At 43.4% G+C, this 20,885-nt stretch overlaps 1 protein-coding gene across 1 annotated transcript in view; it reads left to right on the forward strand.

Annotated features, from left to right (window-relative positions):
• The window catches only part of SLC9A9 (solute carrier family 9 member A9), a 651,206-nt gene that overhangs the window by 626,652 nt on the left and 3,669 nt on the right, over positions 1-20,885 (forward strand). The gene's annotated exons all lie outside the window — the stretch shown is intronic.

Below are 20,885 nucleotides of genomic sequence, written 5' to 3' on the forward strand. Positions count from 1 at the left end.
AATAATTTTTCCCTCTGGTCCATAGCACCCTTTGATGTCTGCGCCTTAACAGGCTATTTTTTGAGTCATCAATTTATTCACAGTCTGCCTTATTAGCACTTTTCTAAATGGTCAGCGGAAGACTGCTGGCCAAGCCCAAAGTCAAACAGAATATGGGAGAAAGTATCGGTTTTGCCTCCTCCTCCAGGTCACTCCAGTGGCCTCTCTCCTCCGCTTGCCAGGATTACCTCCCATCCTACACCAGCTCAGCTACCAAAACAGAGTAGGCACTGAGAGATGGAGAATTTTGCTGACACATACTTTGTGAGGTTCAAAAATACAGGGTGGGACTTCCCTGGTGGCCCAGTGGATAAGAATCTGTCTGCCAATGCAGGGGACGCAGGTTCACTCTCTGGCCTGGGAAGATCCCACGTGCCTTGGAACAACTAAGCCAGTGGGCCACAACTACTGAGCCTGAGCACCTAGGCTCAGTAGTACCCGTGCTCCGTAGCAAGAGAAGCCACTGCAATGAGAAGCTGACGCACCGCAACTAGAGTAAGCTCATGCACAGCGACAAAGACCCAGCATAGCCATAAGTAAATAAATACAAATAAATAGGGGAGCCACATTTTGCTTTAAAACTGCTAATGACTCTGTGGGTCGGGAAGATCCCCTGGAGGAGGGCATGGCAACCCACTCCAATATTCTTGCCTAGAGAATCCCATGGACAGAGAAGCCTGGTGGGCTATGGTCCATAGGGTCACACAGAGTAGGACATGACTGAAGCAACTTAGCATGCACGACGACTGACGTGAGCTATAAGGACTCAAGTGTGACCTGCCTTGGCACCAATTTTCACAATCTATCAGACACTATGAAGTTTGATTCTAAAGGATTTGGACTTAATCTGATTTATCTGCCTCCTGGGGGAAACCCTAGGAGATGCTAATATGCTGGTTATCTGAAGTCACTGAAATCTGGTGTGAATGTTTCCAGTTCCTCTTATATCCAGACTGCATCCCTAAACTGGGAAGAATCAATGAAAGAAAAAGAATGTAAGTCCACTGCATGAAACAATGTAGCCTCAGCCTGAGCAGGAACATCCTGTGAGGGCCCAGCCGAAGGCAAGTGTGGGGGCTGGAGGGGATGTCGCCAGGCTGTAAACCTCCATAATCGGCTTGACCCTGGGAACCACCTAAACTGAGAATGCTTTGGCCTCCTTTGCAAGTGTCAGATTTACTCCACTGTGGTTCTGCTGACTCCAACAGAAAGAGCTATAGAATGCTTGGCTTGGCCTCCTCCAAATCCTCAAGAAGACCGCAGAATCTCTATGTCCAGCAACACTGTGCTCTCGGCCCCAGGACCTGGCTGTAGCCCTCAGCAGGTTCTGGAAAGGTTTATTGAAACCCTGTCCCTTCCCTACCACTACCACCTCAAGAGCACACGCTCGTCTTCCTTTGAAAACACTCAGAATCAGCCACAATGAACAAGCCCAGTTAAGAGAAAATAATGACTCCTGTTCAAGCAGTGGATGGCTCATGAAAGATGAAAACACCCCAACTTTTAGAGTGACTAACTCTTGAAGGTCCTTGACTTCCCTTTTCTTGGGTGAAAGAGAAGGAAATTTTTCAGTGTTGTTGTTTAGTCACTAAGTCATGTCCAATTTGTTTGCAACCCCATGGACTGTAGCCCACCAGGCCCCTCTGTCCGTGGGATTTCCCAGGCAAGAATACTGCAGTGGGTTGCCATTTCCTCCTTCAGGCGATCTTCCCCACCCAGGGATTGGACCCCTATTTCCTGCATCGGCAGGTGGGTTCTTTCCCACTGACCCACCCGGGAAGCCCATTACTAACCTCTATATTCCAGTCTCTCCCAAGTTCTGGTTATAAGTCACATCTTATACTCCCTCAACTGTGTATTCAATTCCTCCAAGCCTCAAAACTCTACAGCTCATGAATAGAATCTCAAACGGTATGCAGTTGAGAGAAAAGGGGAGGGGGAGACAGCCCAGCTCCCCTTCCAGGCTGTCTCTGCTTTCCTCTTCTTTTCCCTCAAGAAACCAGGGATATGTGGGAAAATTATTAAAATTCCAACCATTGCAAATGGAAGTCTCTAGTAGACCCCTCCATGGCAAATCCTTTCACACCGATAATTCTGCCCCAAACCCATGAATCATACCACAAAGTTCGTGGGCTGCAGTCATTATTAGTTGATGGCCTCAGGTGTGAATGGTGCAGAAGCAGCCTCAGAGAATACAGAAAGCCGAAGGTCTTTTATTAGACACACTTCTATCAACTCTTTTGTGCTGCTTTGAGTTCCAGAGTCAAGATGAGAGACCGTTAGGCTGGCTGGATAGCAGCCCTAGTGTGCATTCTGGCTTCATCATCTCCTAGCTATGTGGTTTCATCTCCTTGGGCCTCAGTTTCCTCATCCATAAAATGGGGATAGTGATAAAACTACTTCCTCAGATGAAAGGAGATCATTCATGTGGAGCACTTAACACAGAACTTCCAACATACTTAATGTTTAATAAATGCTGAGCACCATTAATATTGCAGTTCTGAGCCTGAGGGCCAAAGAAGCATGAGCTTGCTGCTTTTGATTCTAACGCATGTCAGAAACTCGACAGTATCGCACAGAATGTGAAATTGGAGGGCAAGAGTAGCAGGAAATCACCCATAGTAGGAAGACCCTTTGATCTTTACCTTCTCTAACCTATTTACAATCAGTTGATAGGGATCTCAAGTCAACAGGGATCTACAGCTCACACAGAGCCAAAGGATGCAGCCGATCTTTATCACTCAGTTTGTCAGTGTCACTCATTAAGAAGGCTTTATCAGGCTTGGCAGATTAAATGATCACTTCCACGTGGGAGTGGGGCAACCCCTCAGAGCACAGCCACAGAGCAAGGACCCTCCCTCTTTGCAGAGTGGTTCCCATGGACTTAAAATTTTTGTCTAAATACCAAGTTCCTCTTAAATAGGGGAAAATCCCATAAAATCTAATTTCCTTACCAAATTCCAGTTCCTAAGATTCAAGTTGAGCTGGAAATGCCCTCAAAGTAATCATATTTCTGAGACGCTGCCAATATTTCTCACCCATGCCCCTACTGAGTAGGGAAAGTTCTCCATCCTGCTAAAATATTTAGAGAGGAATTCTGACTGAAGGTCACAACCAATTCAGCCTTACCAATTCCTCAGGGTGATTTCAGATTGGGTTTCAAAAAGAGGCCAAGAGCCAAGCCCCACAGAAATTTCTGGAGCTGGCAGTAAATGAATCTTTCACAGAACTCCGAGCCACAGTTGGGTATTAACAAGGAGAAAAGAACAATTATCATTTGGGACTGCAAGGGCCACTTTATGTCACTTTAAAGAATGAATAGACTTCCAGTCCCTACTCAGCTGTCTGCTCACAATTACAAAGCAATGGTAAATAATCGTGGCAAATGGAAGGTTTGATTTAGGAGAGTGAAATTGTATAATGACTTGGTGTTTTTTTCTTCCTTTTTCTGTGGCAAGTGGGACAGCTCCTGCCACTAGTTTGGCTTATATCCAGATCTTTGACTCACACACACAACATAAAGACCTTGGAACCTTTTATTAAAACAGACATACAAACACAGAGCAAAGCTACCAAACACATTTTTTTTTATTATTTTTACAAAGAGGGAATAATCATATAATGTGGCATGGTTTAATTTGCTCTCCAGTGGTTTTATTTAGCCAAAGGATCACATTTGTCTACGGCAATAATATTTTTGAACGGTTTTAATAGAAAGTGCATCTTTCCACTTTCTGTGTGCTGGTTTCCGAGGAGGCCCCCCTGAGCTCTGCTCCTGAGAAGATGTGTAGATACAGTGAATATACAGGATTTCTCTCCTTCTGCACCCCGTAATTCACTGAAAGAGTGGCACAGGTTTTATACTCACTCTGAAAGGGGTCCAGAGCCCCGGCAGGCAAGACTTTGATCTAGCGCCCAAAAGCATCTTATCCAAAGATGCATTCATTTAATCTTGCAACTCAAGAGTGACAGACCCTTCCAAAGTGGTTTGGGAGGACCAAGGGGACAGGGCTGGGGCGCACGAGAGGCACTCACAGCTATGCCCAAGGAGCCAGTTATCTGTGATACCCAGTCTCGGGAGAGAAGCTTTGCCTCTCAGAAGGCACGAGGGTCGAGGTAAAGCATTCCAATGCAGGCAGACTCCTCTAGGGATTTCCAGGTAGCGGCAAGGTTCTGTGTCCGGAAAAGCATAACGGCAAACAAGAGCTACCCTGGGGAGATCCAAATTGGCTGAAACCCATGGCTGTGGTTTTTCCCACCTTTCCTTCTGTGGCCAGTCCAGCCCTACTCATCCCTCACACCCTCCTCTCAAAGGCCCCCGTCCAGTGTCATTTCCCATGATGTTATTTCTTGCCAGTTAAATCCCGAATAAGGTTCAGGTTTCAGATAATATCCTTTCCAAAAGAATCTGCATGTCAACAGAAAATCCGAAATATGTTTCAAATCTTAATTCAATTCAACAAACATCAATTGAGAAGACTCATTCTGTCTACTGAGCATTAAACACTGCAGATACAGAAAGGAATGAGACAATGTTCCTCCCTCAAGGAGCTCACAGTCTAACAGGGGAGGAGATATAAAGTCAAATAGTTCTTATATATTACAATAAATATAATCAGAAAGTTGAGTGAAGGCCTATGGGAACCACAGCTTTAAAAAAATCCCTAGTTAGGATACAGGAATAGATAAAGAAGAACTTTATGATTTGCCACATATAACAAAAATCCAAGTAACAATAGCTTAATCAAAATAGAGGTTTCATCTCATGTGAAAAAAGCCCAGTATTAATCAACTTACAGCTGGTAACAGACTTCTAGAATGTCATCAATATTCCTGTGGTCCTCCTATCTTTCTCTTCTATCATCCTTGGTGTACAGCTTCTATCATCAAGCTTATCTCATGGCCCCAAAACGGCTGCTGGAGCTTCAGACGGCACATACAAGTCTCAGGCAAGAAGGGAGAAAGGACAAACTTGATGCCCTTTGCAAAGCTTGTCTAGAAATTCTACCCAATAAACTTCTTCCATTTCATTGGCCACCTAATCTGCTGAGGAAATAGAACCTCTTACTATTGTAAGGGAAAAAGGGAGACTGGATATTGGATAGGGAAAAAGCAATCTATCACTTGGACTTTAAAGAATAAATGGACCTCCTCCAAAGACAAAGTGAGGAAGGACATTGCTGGTAAAGGAAACAGAACATGCAAAGAAAATATCTATATAGTATTTGGTAAATATGGAAACTGTGAGTAGCCTACAAAGGCCTTCCAAGTCTTTGTAAACCAACTTTGCTTTTTTAAGTTAGTGAATCTTCTAACTTTGGGGTATGTATTATGGTTATTGTAATTCATAGGAAGCTCTTTATTTAGAAGGAATTTGAGGGGGGGACCCCAAGATGAAAAAGCTAAAAGACAGCAGCTCTGGCCCAAGGTGGGAATGGAGGAGGAGAATTGAACTTTAATAATTAAAAGGTAGAGAGAAGAAAGTCCTAGAAGAGTAAATAAAAGATCAACAATTTCAGAGGGGCTTCCCCGGTAGCTCAGCTGGTAAATAATCCACAATGAAGGAGAATCCTGCAGTGAAGGAGATCCTGGTTCACAGTGACAGTTGAGTTGTACCTGAAGGAATGTAGGATTTCCAAGTGCCAAGGTGAAAAGATAAGCTGTTCAAGTGGAAGGAACATCATATGCAAAGGCCCAGAGGTTCAGTGACACATAAACAGGAATCAGTGTCTCACAAGCATGGGGAGTAGAGTTGAGAAGGTATGTGGTATCAGCAGAGGATAAGGAAGTTCGAGTATCTCGCCCAGGACACAGCCTGGGAGGCCTGTGATCTCACCACCTGACAGCACTGTGGTAGCAGCCATGCATTTGTACTCCAACTTCTTTTAATAATAACTGGGATACATTGGTAATGTGGGTTCTCAATACACATAAGCTATTGATATTAATAAAATGTAGCATATGTGAGGCCTGAATCTGGATCCACATCCATCCAAAAAGCAAAAAAAAAAAATCCCACAGAACACTACTCAGTCACCTTTGGAACTAGTCTGTGGTGCCTCCCCATCAACATTATTGCATCCTAACTCTCTTCAGTCTCAAATCACACAACTACTCAGTCCTTAAGTCACCCAACCCTGGCACTTGAAACCCTGAGGAGAGAGTGCTCTAGTGGATGCTCACCCTCCTCTATGGGATTCTCTCTCCATCCAAACTTCGGGGCTGTTAATGTGGCAGATGCTTTGGGGAAATGATTTGCAAACTGTACAAGGCTATCCATAGTAGGTCATGGAATCATTTTAATAACTCAAGATCAACATTTCTTGAAAAAGAAAGAAAAGAAATATGCAAGAATACCACATTAGAGTAGGACAGACTACTCTGTAGTAACAAACACCTCCCAAATCTCAGTTGCCCATCAAACACTTTTATTTTTCTCTTACTTAAAGACTGCTGAGGATGCAGATGACACTCTAGAGTGGCAGTCCTCCGTGTGGCCACCCAGCGATGCAAGCAACTTTGATCTGTGACTCCACCGTCTCAACCTGAGGCCTCCTTGGGTCACCATAGCAGGAAGAGAGTCGGCTGGAGGGATGCTGGCTTCCTGTGTTTCAGTGCTGAAATGATACTACTCACCATGACCAGGGGCTTTCCAGGTGGTGCCAGTGGCAAAGAATCCGCCTGCTAATGCAGGAGACAAGAGATGCTGGTTCGATCTTTGGGTTGGGAAGATCCCCTGGAGGAGGGCATGGCAACCCACTCCAGTATTCTTGCCTGGAGAATCCCATGGACAGAGGAGCCTGGCGGGCTATGGTCCATGGGGTCGCACAAAGTCGAACACAACTGAAGCAACTTAGCACACCGTGTGCACCATGACCAGAGCACATTGGTCAGAGTTAGTGATATGGCCCTGGTTACTTCAGAGAAGCCCGTGTACCTTCTCCAAAGATGCGGATGTACCAGAAAGACAGGAGACCTGGGTATTGGTGCATCCTAGTAATGCCCAAGATGAGCAAATAGAGGACAGAGGGAATGGGATAGCATCGGATGGGAGAATAGGGCTAGGAATAAAACAAATAGGAGCAGGCATAGATCCAAGTGCACCACACACTATCTTTAGTTTTATGACTCTGCAGATGTTAGGACATGTACTGAGAAGTAATTGTAAAATGCATTTCCAGGTAGGGGTTAGAGGTGGGGAAAAAGTTTGCAAGTGACTGCATCTGAGAGAAAAATGTACCTGGAGAGGAAAGTGAGATTATTTATGACAAGTGACCCTGTAATAACACAGGGCTCTCCTCTTGTGTCCTCTCAAAGGAAAAAGATTTTCTAATGTCTCCTGAACAGGCTTCATTCCACAGCTCAAAATAACCCAGCATTGTATGTCCTGATTCCCGTACGTGCAAAAAATTCAGTGGATTACAGCAGTCAGCATTGTTGGGGAGTGTATATGTGTGTGTGTGAGAGAGAGAGAGAGAGATTTGTTTTCCTCAAAGAGCCAAGGGATGTGCATTCTACTAGGAGTTCACGAAATGGCCAGGAAGAGGCAGTGTCTTCAGAGTATATAGGAAAGTGGGATTCGCCTCAAGGACAACCAGGGCTCAGAAGAACACAGTGATGAGAAATGGCTGCTCTAGGGCGACCTTAAAAGCTTGATGCCCAACATGAAAACACCTCCCTTCCGAGCAAGCGTCTTACCCCTGTGGAGACAGGTCATTCCCGTATCAGGTGCCTCGGAAAGCAAGTGCTCCATCTGAAGCCCTGCTGACATGAAACAGGGAGCCGAGCCTCCCTGGGCACCTCTGTGCAGGACGCAGCTCCAAGAACACAAGGGAATCTTCTGGGAGTCAGTGTAGTAGCCAGCAGAAGAAACAGTAGGAAGCAGGCCATGTCGGGGGGGAGCAAAATGGGGGGCATTTTAAATATATCTCTAATACCTACAATTCCTCAAAGGACATAGCGAAAACCAGTAATAATTATGTTAACTAAGGTTTGTTCAGCACTAATTATGTGCCCAGACCTGTGCTTTTTTATCTCACTTAATCCTCTCCCCTATGAGATCACTATTATAAGCTATTTCCATTTTATGGATGGTAAAAATGAGGCTCAAAGAGCTTAGGAAATTGGCTTACTCACAGATAATAAGAGTTGTGATTCAAACCCAACCTGTCTAACTACTCTCCACAAATAAATAAAAAATACACTGAAGACATGGGATTATTCAGAAGAAGCAGGGAGTTATGAGCTGAATTATATCCCCCTCCCCAAAAGGTATTTGTCATTGTTCAGTCACTAAGTCATGTCCAACTCTTTGCCACCCCATGGACTGTAGCACACCAGGCTTCCCCATCCTCCACTATCTCGCAGAGTTTGCTCAGACTCATGTCCACTGAGTCAGCGATGCTATCTAACCATCTCATCCTCTGCTGCCCCTTCTTCTCCTGCCCTCAATCTTTCCCATCATCTGAGGTTTTTCCAATGAGTCAGCTCTTCACATCAGGTGGCCCAAGTATTGAAGCTTCAACCTCAGCATCAGTCCTTCCAGTGAGTATTCAGGGTTGATTGGTTGACTGGTTTGATCTCCTTGCAGTCCAAGGGACTCTCAAGAGTATTCTCTAGCACCACAGTTTAAAAGCATCAATTCATAGGTGCTCAGCCTTCTTTGTGGTCCAACTCTCACATTCGTACATAACTACTGGAAAAACCATGACTTTGACTATACACACCTTTGTCTGCAAAGTGATGTCTCTGCTTTTTAATATGCTGTCCAGGTTTTTCATAGCTTTTCTTCCAAGGAGCAAGCGTCTTTTAAAGATATATTGAAGTCCTAACCCCTCATACCTCACAATGTAAGCTTCTTTGGAAATAGGTGCTTTGCAAATATAATTATTTAAATTAAGACTAAGTCATACTGGAATGGGATGGGTCCCTAATCCAATAACACTGGTTTGCTTATAAAGACAATCCTGTGAAGACTCAGGGGGGAAGGTGAAGATAGTGATGCAGGGATGTACCTACAAGGCAAGGAACACCCAGGAGTTCAGGCCGTGGCCAGTAGCCAGGAGAGAGGCAGCGGGCAGCTTGGCTCTCAGAGGCCTCAGAAGGAACCAGCCCTGCCATACCTTGATCTCAAACTCCTGGCTTCCAGAACTGTGAGACAATACGTTTCTGTTATTTTAAGCCACCCAGTGTGTAGTACTTTGTGATGCAGCCCTGGTAATCAAAGACACAAGGTAATTGCAATCTCTAAATAATTACCTAACCAGACCTACCAGAGCATCATGAGTCTCCTTAGTAATGAGAAAATAGAGGCACCAAGAGTCGAAGACATTTGCTCAGACTGAGAGGCAGTCACAAGCCAGAACCTCAGCCATCTGTGTTTGGTGTCTGCTGCCTTCCTCCCCATGAAAGAAAGCACTGAAGGTAGTTCCCTCCTTAGCTCTGTGCTCTGAGCATCCTGACCCATGGTCCACATTCAAGCTGCCAGTAGGGAAATGACTATTCCCATTTTCCCAAGGCAGAAGATGAGTACATGGGGGCTCCTGCCCATGTCCACAGGAGGACCAGTCCCCCTCAGGCATACATTCTATTCTTATGTCCAACAAAAGGGCCCAGGCTCATGGATGAGCCAGAGAGGGTTTGGGCAGGCATAGCCACCTCCATAGTAAATATGAACTCTACGGTAGCTAGCTGAGACTCCAGCACTCACAAGACCACATTCTATCAGTGTTGGGGGGTGGGAGCAGAAATCAAATAAAAATTTTACTCCAAACCAGAGTGGAGACTTGGAATACTGGTGCAAAGTCACTTCTCACAGCCCAGTTCTTCAAAACACCGCAAGGCAAGTGACCCATAAAAGCCTCTGGTTGAAATCACCATGCGCTAAGAGAAGGGGTCTGGGTCTTTGGCAGCACTTCCCCTAATGACCAGAAGGCTGGGAAAAGCCAAGATTCACTCTGTGTGAGTAACAGCAGCATTCTTCTCCATAACTGTTCTCTGTCAAAACAATGAGCCAAGTGTAACCTTCTCTATGGTGCAAATGCACTTAACTGCATCTGATAGGCAGCAAAGATTCCTGGAAATCTGTGATCCCATTCTGTGCCCAAAGGGAAAAATCTTCAGGACACAATAGTAGGAGGAGAACCAATGGTAGTAAAAGTAACATTATTGTCCTGGTTATTATTGCACAGTGTAGCTCACAGATGTGGCACGGCCACAGCCAGAATCCTTCAAGAGACAAGATGTCATTCTGCTCCGCATCACTTAGGCCATTTAGTGGTTTTAAAGGGGTTGTTATTATGCAGATTGCTAGGAGGCTACCCAGGGGGTCAGGGTCAACAGGTCGGAAATCTGCATTTTAAGAAGCAAAAAGCCATTGTAATACAGATATCAGGTGACCACACTTGGAGAAACTCCAGATTTAGACTTTCTTTTGTATTTAGATCCAAGGCTGTGGATCAGATGAACTCTCAGGTTTCTTTTCCTCCAGCCTCATGATTCCAATATTTCCCTCCGTTTATCTTGTGTCCACTTGCCCTACTTACACCGGCTGCTTTGGTATCCTACAACTGTCTTCTTTCCTTTAACCTTTCCAACAAATTCCACTGCCCTTTCTCTGCCCCTGGATTGTCTATCTGGAGCTGATAGAATTAATATTTAATAGGTAGACTGTATAGATACCAGTGATAGAAACCAACTCCCTATACAAACAGGATAGCAACCGCATAATTTTTTCAGTCTTTAGTCTGCCCTGGTCCTTAGTACTTAATTGCCAGTTTCCTAGCTCAGGATCTCTAGGGGAGCATGGATACATTTTAAGGTGTCTCTAAAATGTCCTGTGAAACTGTATGCAAATGATGAGCACACAGGCATTTTTCCACTAGCCCAAGACCAGGGGAGGTTAGGAACCCTGATTCCAGGTGCCATTGGGCTCACCTGGTATAACATAGGAAGTTCATTCTGGTACATCAAAGCTACAGTGGTTTAATTATGGACAATTCCCAGTTAGCTTGGGCAGTTCAGACAGAGTACAAATGTGCTCTAGATTTACAAATCTAGCTAGACCACATCCCCATTCGTTAATAATGTGCTGCTGCTGCTGCTGCTGCTAAGTCACGTCAGTCGTGTCCGACTCTGTGCAACCCTGTAGACAGCAGCCCATCAGGCTCCCCCGTCCCTGGGTTTCTCTAGGCAAGAACACTGGAGTGGGTTGCCATTTCCTTCTCCAATGCATGAAAGTGAAAAGTGAAAGGGAAGTCACTCAGTTGTGTCTGACTCTTAGACCCCATGGACTGTAGCCTACCAGGCTCCTCCATCCATGGGATTTCCCGGGCAAGAGTACTGGAATGGGGTGCCATTGCCTTCTCCGAATAATGTGCTAAATACTATTAATAATTACCAACAATTTAAGATCAAATAAAATACAGTCCTGGAGGGTTCTGGGAAGAAGACAGTGGCAATAGCAGTCTTTCAATCTCTGGAGCAATCAAGACCCCTGAGAGTTCTTAAAATTATGTACAAATGATGAGCACATGGGCATTTTTTCAGAGGGCTCCCTTCCAGGTCAGTGTGCAGCATTCAGGAGAAAGGACCTTGGCGTGGCATCAAAATTGAGCTGCACAGAGATGATAGTGACGATTGGAAAGGCAAGGTCCAGATCAGCTGGTGGGGGTGTGGGGGGAGGCAGTGGACATAGGAAACAGGGCAGGAAAGCTCAGAATGCAAGCTGCCATGTTTACCACTATGTACACACAGCAGAAGAGGGATCCCTCTGAAGTCAGGACAGCTTTCCTGAGCACTGCCTCATTCTTTACGTTCGGGAAAACTAATTTTGCATAAAACTGAACAATAGAAAAGAAGTCAAATCACATAGAGACTTATTACAAGGGAAAAAAAGAGGATAAGGAACAGGATAACATCTCTACAAATAATGAAAAAAATGCCAGAAAGATGTACCCATAAATAGATCAAAACTATAACATACTATATTAAAACAGGTTAAAAGACATTAAGAAAAATGATACAAGCTATGAAAGAACAAAATTAATCAGAATAAGAAAAAACTCTGGAGACAATTCAAAAGTTTAAAAAAAAAATTCAGGAATGAATAGCAAAATCAGAAGGGCTACACAAGCAAATAAACACAATGGATAATACCTTAGGAGGAATTTCAGGTAAAAGGAAAGAGTTTTAAGTTAAAAGGAAATGAAGAAAAAAGATTTAAAAGTTTTAAGAGAAAGTGAAAAAAAATGAAGACAGGTAAAGAAGATTGAACAGTCAGAAAACAAAGAATTCTTGAAAAAGCAAAGCAAGGAAACAAGAGAAGTCCTAATTCAAGAGAAGTTTCCCTGATAGCTCAGCTGGTAAAGACTCCGCCTGCAATGCAGGTGACACTGGTTCGATTCCTGGGTCGGGAAGATCCCCTGGAGAAGGAATAGGCTACCCACTCCAGTATTCCGGCCTGGAGAATCCCATGGACTGTACAGTCTGTGGGGTTGCAGAGTCGGACACGACTGAGCGACTTTCACTTCTTGAAACACAACACACTTAACCCACTGGGAACTACACACTGAAAGAGCACACAGTGTACATGAGACTATCAATTAGGAACAACAAATATCAGGAAACAATTAGTGAAATTAATAATCTTTTTTTAAAAAGTCTTTTGGGCATCTAAAGGAAAAATACATGGTTTATAAGGGAAAGAAAATTATATTTTCATTAGACTTTTCAGGAGCTACTCCTTATGTCAAAAGAAAATAAAAACACTTTAAGCAATCAACTAAAGAAAGCATAGGTCAACAATTTTATTTCCGTTTATTTTATAAAATGGACTTTCAATATATAAAGGGCACTGTTATCAATATGCACAAGCTCAGAGAACGTTCCCATGAATCCTTCCTGAGGAATCTACTAAGGAACAAGCTTCAGACAATCCAAATGACTAGAAAGACATCGACATAAGGCCTGAAGGTGAGCATTAAATATACAGTTACCTGTAGAGCTAAGATTTAATGAGGTCTGAGAGAGAATATAGAATGTAGTGGTTATATGCTCTGACTGTGTAAATATAGCACAATTATGTATAGCTGTACTGTAGATTTTCTCTATTTAATAAGCTAGAATGGCAGACAGAGAAGGCAATGGCACCCCACTCCAGTACTCTTGCCTGGAAAATCCCATGGACAGAGGAGCCTGATAGGCTGCAGTCCATGGGGTTGCAAAGAGTTGGACATGACTGAGTGATTTCCCTTTCACTTTTCACTTTCATGCATTGGAGAAGGAAATGGCAGCCCACTCCAGTGTTCTTGCCTGGAGAATCCCAGGGACGGGGGAGCCTGGTGGGCTGCCGTCTATGGGGTTGCACAGAGTCGGACACGACTGAAGCGACTTAGCAATAGCAGTAGCAGAATGACAGAAGGATAAGCAAAAATGTTTAAATATTATAAAATATCCATATTCTGTAATTATTATTGTGGTAGTATATTATGAGATTAATGTAATACTATGGATAAAATAAATGAGTCATTATAGAATATTCTAATTTTATCCATTTCCTATGTACTTGAGAATCATAAATTCTTGAACTGAATTGGAAGTATCCATAGGAACTCATGAGATATATAACCAGTGATGTGGTGAAGCTGGTTTACAAGAGCTGATAAGAACAGACTGTACACATCTTCAGTTCAGTTCAGTTCAGTTTAGCCGCTCAGTCGTGTCCGACTCTGCGACCCCATGAATTGCAGCATGCCAGGCCTCCCTGTCCATCACCAACTCCCAGAGTTTACCCAAACTCATGTCCATCGAGCTGGTGATGCCATCCAGCCATCTCATCCTCTATCGTCCCCTTCTCCTCCTGCCCCCAATCCCTCCCAGCATCAGAGTCTTTTCCAATGAGTCAACTCTTCGCATGAGGTGGCCAAAGTACTGGAGTTGCAGCTTTAGCATCAGTTCTTCCAAAGAACACCCAGGACCGATCTCCTTTAGAATGGACTGGTTGGATCTCCTTGCAGTCCAAGGGACTCTCAAGAGTCTTCTCAACACCACAGTTCAAAAGCATCAATTCTTTGGCACTCAGCTTTCTTCACAGTCCAACTCTCACATCCATACATGACCACTGGAAAAACCATAGCCTTGACTAGACGGACCTTTGTTGGCAAAGTAATGTCTCTGCTTTTTAATATGCTAGAAAGGTTTGCCCAGATCAACATTTAAGGACTACATGTTGATATATCAGAATAAGCCATAGTGGGAGTGTTTACACTGTGGAAATTGGGAAATGCCCTTTTTTTCTAGTGAGTCAGTTGTTAAACATTTACCAGCACCCCATTGTATACTGCAACCCTTGATGCCCAGATTGTGGTATTACAATACCATTTCTCACTGAAAAAAACACCAAGGAATGTTGTAGAAATAGCTGGTTTGAGGTCCAAAACAGGAAATGTACAAGACGAACCTACAACTTGTCATACAATGACAAGGAAGCTATCAAATGTACTAGCATTATGTCAATAGGACTCAGAAGCCAATCTGAAGATTCCCATTGACCAAAAGCTTCAGTTTGAGCTTTAATGATGATAATAATTACAATCAAATTCATTTAAATTCATTACTTCATGGTGATATTTAAGCAAAGAAAAAGTCATTTTCAGGGAGTCATAACCAATCGTTACCTGGAAAACTAGTAAACAGAGGGAATAAATCAAACATTTATTTTGCCTTTCCTATATTGACTATTCCACTGAACATTCCAATAGGACAAATGAAAAATGTCTCTTTATTAAAGTATTCTACCTAATAAAAGAATAAAAAGATAAAATTAGAATTTCACTGTTTGCACATCCCAGTGAGCAAATAGATATAGGTATTACTCATCAGTGGCTGCTGAGATCACAGAGAGAGACAGCCAGATATGCTGTGCCTTCTTGAGTCTTGCTGAAGGGAGAGAATAGAACCTGAGTCTGATCCCATCTCTGGATCCAGCTGGCAATTTGAAGGAAATACAAAGGGCAGAGGAACATGATGGGTTGCACATGAGTCTGCAAACAGCAATTCAGACTATGGGAAACTCCACAGGTCAAATGGCCCAAGTTCTTTAGCAGATAAATCATAAAGAAGAGGGTGGAAGAGTAATCTATAGATTAAAAGACATAATACATTTTTAAAATAGGCAAGACAAAACTGTAGTGTGTCAGAATGCACATTTAAGTGACAAAACTATAATAAAAACTCAAAGAAGTGATTAGTATAATAGTCAGGATACAGTTACTTTTGGGGAAAGGAAGAAGTTTTGTTTAGAATGAGACACCTGGAAAGGGCTTCAAGGATTAGGCCACATAGTTCTGTTTCCTGCAATCTGGAAGCTTCCATTAAGATATAATACATTAGGCTTGTGAAGTTTGATGTATCCCTTTTCCATTTTACAATAAGAGATTTTATTTGATAATAAATTTCTTGCCCTTTGGCTTTCTAAGTGATTCAGTGGGTAAGCAATTCAGGAGATGTGGGTTTGATCCCTGGATCAGAAAGATTTCCTGGAGAAGGAAATGGCAAGCCACTCCAGTATTCTTGTCTGGAGAATCCCATGGATAGAGGAGCCTGGTGAGCTGCAAAGAGTTGGACAGGACTGAATGGATTGAGCACACAGGAGCTCACATCCTTGCCCTCAGGGAGCTTAGAAGCTAAAGAGGGAGACAGAGATGTAAACAATTAACTTCAAGACAATGTGATAAATGCTCTCAGGTAGGTATGTACACATTGACCTTGAAGGGAGACCAAATAGACACATGAGTGGCAGAACTCAGGGATCAAGCTGAAGGGGGGGGGGGGCGGTTACAGTCAATCCTTGCTGGCTTATTCTAGACAGTTCTGCTTATTTATCAGAATGCTTATCCAGACTTCCATTCTGCCCCAGCAGTTACCTAGGGCCATTTCCTCTAGAATGGTAAAGGTTAGGATTGTCAACCAAAGGAATACATGTTCACCCATGTGTGTGAATAGAGGGTTTCTACCTTTTCCTTGATTTTAAACCAGAATTTCATGGATAGCCAGGAGGAGAAAGTGCCATCCTGATAGACTGTTCTGGAAATAGAGTGGTTGCTGGGACAGGATCCCACCCCTATGTTCCCTGTGAGTACCCAGTGCAGAACTGAAGTCGAGCAAGAGAGAACAGAGTGATGAAACAGCTTAAAGAGGAGGGCTTTGGCTGGACTCTGAAAGCCTTCCTCCAACCTGAACCTCAAAGACAACTTAGCAGAATGGTTGATCACATCCTTAGGCAAGATGGCAAGACAGTGAGTGTCTAATTACAGAATCCAGTAAATCCCAAGGAAAGAGGGGGAACACACTCAGCTTGTCAGCCCCCGTTTCCTGTGAAACAAAGCATAAACGGTGTGATTTGTACATTGAAATCAAAGAGTGACAGGGTGTGTACAATTTGGGGATGTCCTCTGCTAGTTCTGTTCACGGATGCTGAGTAAAGAACCATGAGGGGACTCAGCAAATGAAGGTGACAAGTGAAAGTCACTCAGTCATATCTGACTCTTTGAGACCCCAAAGACAATGGGCAAAAAATGATGATTTAAAATAATCTAAACATTTTACAGATGAGCCTGTTTACAGGGCAGGAATAGAGACACAGACATAGAGAATGGATGTGTAAACACAGTGAGGAAGGGGAGGGTGGGAAGGATTGAGAGATTGGGATTGACAAACATACTCTACCACATGTGAAATAGCTAGCTAGTGGGAAGCTGCTGTATAGCACAGGGAGCTCAGCTCTGTGCTCTGTGATGACCTAGAGGGGTGGGATGTGAGTGGGAGGGGAGAGAGCTTCAAGGAGATATGTGTATACATATGGCTGATTCATCACTTTGTTATACAGCAGAAACCAACAGGACATTGTAAAACAATAATACTCCAATAAAAATTTTAAATAAATAAAATAATCAAAGCAAAAATGAACAGAAGAGAGAAATCAATGTCACCATGTACTTTGGAAGTTAGTTCAGTTAAGCACTAAATTTAGGTCTGGACCTGCTGATAGCAGATGCATTTTCTCTTTTGGCCTGAGTTAATTGTCTTTCCTATTTCACGCATGTTAAATTCTGGGTAGAGCTCCAGCTTTTACTTACATCTCCTGAACCAAACTGCTATACCCAAACTCATGCCCTTTAAAGATGAGAAAAGTCATTGGTTTTTTTTTTCCCCCCCAGAGCCTAACATTTCATCTCGATGTATTTGTAACTTATTAGAAAAGCAAAACTAGCTGTACCAAAAATACCCAGTGGGGAATATCTCTCTCTCCAAACATATACTAGAACCTGATAAGAAAAATAACCCAGTTTGCAAAATCAGCAGTAGAGGTTTTCTGGAGATCAAAAGAGTTTTCTTACTATTTTAATAATTCCAGTAACCCTGGTGATCTAGCCACTTTCCAGACCCTGCTCAGCAATGAAGAACTCAGAAAGTCACTGATTCCCCCATTCCAAATCAGTTATCCAATCAGATGAGACCTGTTATTCAGTGTCTCTGTAACAGAAGGAAGATGCTCAATGTGATGGAAATGTCTGGGACCTCAAGGCCAGTTCTTCCAATAACTAACTGGCTGGATTCCACTGAACAATTCTTTTATTCTCTTTGAGCTTACTGTCTTCATTAATTCAACAACTATTTCTTGAACATCTAAAATGTATCAACCACTTTACCAGGTGAAGGGGACAGCCCTACCCTCAAGGTGACCACCACCTAGAGACAAGAATATATGGCAAAAACACTGCATTCTATACAGTGATAGTTGCTCAGTCGTGTCTGACTCTTTGCAACCCCATGGACTGTAGCCGACCACGCTCCTCTGTCCATGGGGTTCTCCAGGCAAGAATACTGGAATGGGTTGCTATTCCCTTCTCCAGGGGACCTTCCCAACTCAGGGATTGAACCTGGGTCTCCCGGATTGTAGGCAGATTCTTCACCATATGGGCCACCAGACTGTAACTGTTAATTTTCTTCTGTGGGTACCCCACTAGTTTTGCACATAAAATAAAAACATGTGAGTGTATGAAGGAACAAATGAATGGTCAAGCAAGTGAGATACGATGGCTGTTTTCTAGCCACTTTATCTTATGCCATTGCCACATGGTTCCATTTGTCTAATATCTTAGTCCCAAGAAGTCCGTTTTGACTTGATCTTTTATCCTCAGGAAATCCTCATCTGTTGGCTGTCATCTGCCCCCTTCATTCTTCCCTTGGCATAGTCACCCAGAATCTACCTCCATCACTCATAGCACCCTTGAATATTTTCCTAGACCATAAATTCAATAAACACCCATTGAGCACATAACGTTATATATGGCAAGCTCTGGGCAAACTAAGATGTTGGCGAACATAGGCCCTGCTCCACATGGTGTCTGTGGATGGTACTTACACATTCCATTCACTGCCACGGATATATGTGTTATTCCTTTGACCTGAAGCTACTGAGACACAGCCGGAATGGCATCACGAGCTTCCTAGAAGAAGAGTTTTATGACAACTTCTATCTCTCACCTACCACCTGACACCAGCCCCCCATACAATAATGTTTAACCCAAATAGCTATTTTTGGTGCAGGAGCAGCTTAAATTTTCCAACCACTAACTACTAGCTTGTGACTCCTGATACCACACCAAGTGCTGAGTGCCATTCTCTCATCTCTACCCTAGCATCATTTCTCCTCTGTTATGTGAACAACAGTCGACACACCACTTTCTCCAACAAGTATTACTTAAGAAATAATTATTTTATAAAATAGCATTTGAATGGCATGTGAGAGAGTGCAACACCATTTTCCCACATTATATCAGCTAACATTCACAGCAATACTTGAGGCTCACAGGGGTCAGTCGCTAGACCATAGGTCATAGAGTCAGTGAAGGGGCAGAGTTGCCAGTTGAACACAAGTCTTCTGAGTTGGGAATCCCAGAGCCTGTCTGGAGGGACCAAATGGTAGCCCATTTGGTCCAGGCCTCACATTCACAGAAAGCCACAAAGTAAGTGATTGTTAGCTCCAATAATAAGACACAGAGAGTTAAAGAGATACCTCATGGAGGGCAAGAGGAGAAGGGGACGACAGAGGATCCAGAGATGATGGGATGGTGTCACTGACTCAATGGACATGAGTTCGAGCAAATGGGAGATAATGAATGGGGAAGCCTGGCATGCCACAGTCCATGGGGTCACAAAGAGTCAGACACGGCTGAGCCACTGAGCAATAACATCAGGATGAAAAGAAGAAAATGTTCATTGTGCAATTTTAAATTTGTGTTTTCCTTTTGTGGCATGGTTTTGGCATTTTGATTTTTCAGTATATTGAGAATCTCAAACAATGGAAGTCGCCCAGGCCTCTCCTAAACTTAAAACCTTGACAAACCCCATTTTAGCTTACACAGCATCACTAAAAATGTTGCTTATTTGCTGTCACTTTTCCATCTGGAAATAAAATTGGCTTGATTTTCTTTGATTTATGTGCTGTGCTTGCTAAGTCACTTCAGTCGTGTCCAACTCTTGCGACCCCATGGACTGTAGCTCCTCTGTAGAACCCCAGGCTCCTCTGCCCATGGGATTCTCCAGGCAAGAATACTGGCGTGGGTTGTCATTTCCTTCTCCAGGGGATCTTCCTGACCCAGGGATCAAACCTGCGTCTCTTGTGTCTCCTGCATTGGCAGGTGGGTTATTTACTACTAGTGCCACCTGGGAATCCGTCACTTTTCCATCTGGAAATAAAATTGGCTGAATTTTAACTTATACTCCAGTTATATCTGTGTGTGTGTGTGTGTGTATATGTGTGTGTATATATATATGTGTGTATATATATACATACATATCCTCCATCTCAGCTCCCTATCAAAAATAATTTTTTCCTCTGACCTATGCACACCATAAAGCCTATTAGATCGCATGCTCCTGCTTGAGTGGGTCCACAGCTCACCAGCAGAGGTGTGGTCTGCGAGGTTTTCTCCCTGAAAAACCAACTGATCACATGCTCAGTTCCACCCTGAGAAATTCCCTCTGCTAGCATATGATCTTTGTGGATCCAGATAGTAAAGGGAGCCTCTGGATTACTTAAAATCATCGTATATTTAGGCCTCAATGCCTTCATCCATAAAATGAAGGAAATAACACTCTGTAATAAAAATTAATGGAAGATCATCAAGAGCTTTCCAGAGTTGTAGATAGACTTGCAAGATGTTGCAGGCAATGCCAGGCTCTGAACTTGAATATCTTCCCCATCCTTAACTGAGCACAACAGCTGCGCATCTGAAAGGAGTTGTCAAGTTTTCCGCTCACAGTTGCAATCACAGACCCTCTTAAGTATCTCTTCAATCGCTCTCCTCGCATCATAACTAGGCTGTGTTCATGAGCCTCTCCTGCTTTGTCCCCACTGTGGGGGTGAATGATTCAAAGCCAGAGGCCAGCAGATTCCTGGCCCCTGCCGGCTGCATGCCCCTCTGTCCCACACACTCAGGACATCCCAGAATGACGGAGTGGTGTCGTCCACCCGTGGATGGGCTCCAGTAGAGCCTCCACCAAGATCTTCTCTTGAGTGCCTGGGGGTGAGTGCGCATCTTCATGAACCAACATTAAATGCTTTCCATTTTTTTCACCTCTCCCTATTATTAAAGCATTTCAGAAAGTTGACGAGGTGAACTATTCTCCAGCAGAGGAAATAATACAAAGCTTGAAAGTTGTTTCTGATGGAATGGTGAAATAATTTCACTACCTTTCTGGGAGGGAAAAAAAAAAAAAGGCAACCTGAGGCGGCAGCTTCTAGGGATTTCATTATTGCTAGATTGGAGGGAAACCTAAAG

The sequence above is a fragment of the Capra hircus genome, chromosome 1 (assembly GCF_001704415.2).
Source record: "Capra hircus breed San Clemente chromosome 1, ASM170441v1, whole genome shotgun sequence".
NCBI classification, from domain to species: Eukaryota; Metazoa; Chordata; class Mammalia; order Artiodactyla; family Bovidae; genus Capra; species Capra hircus.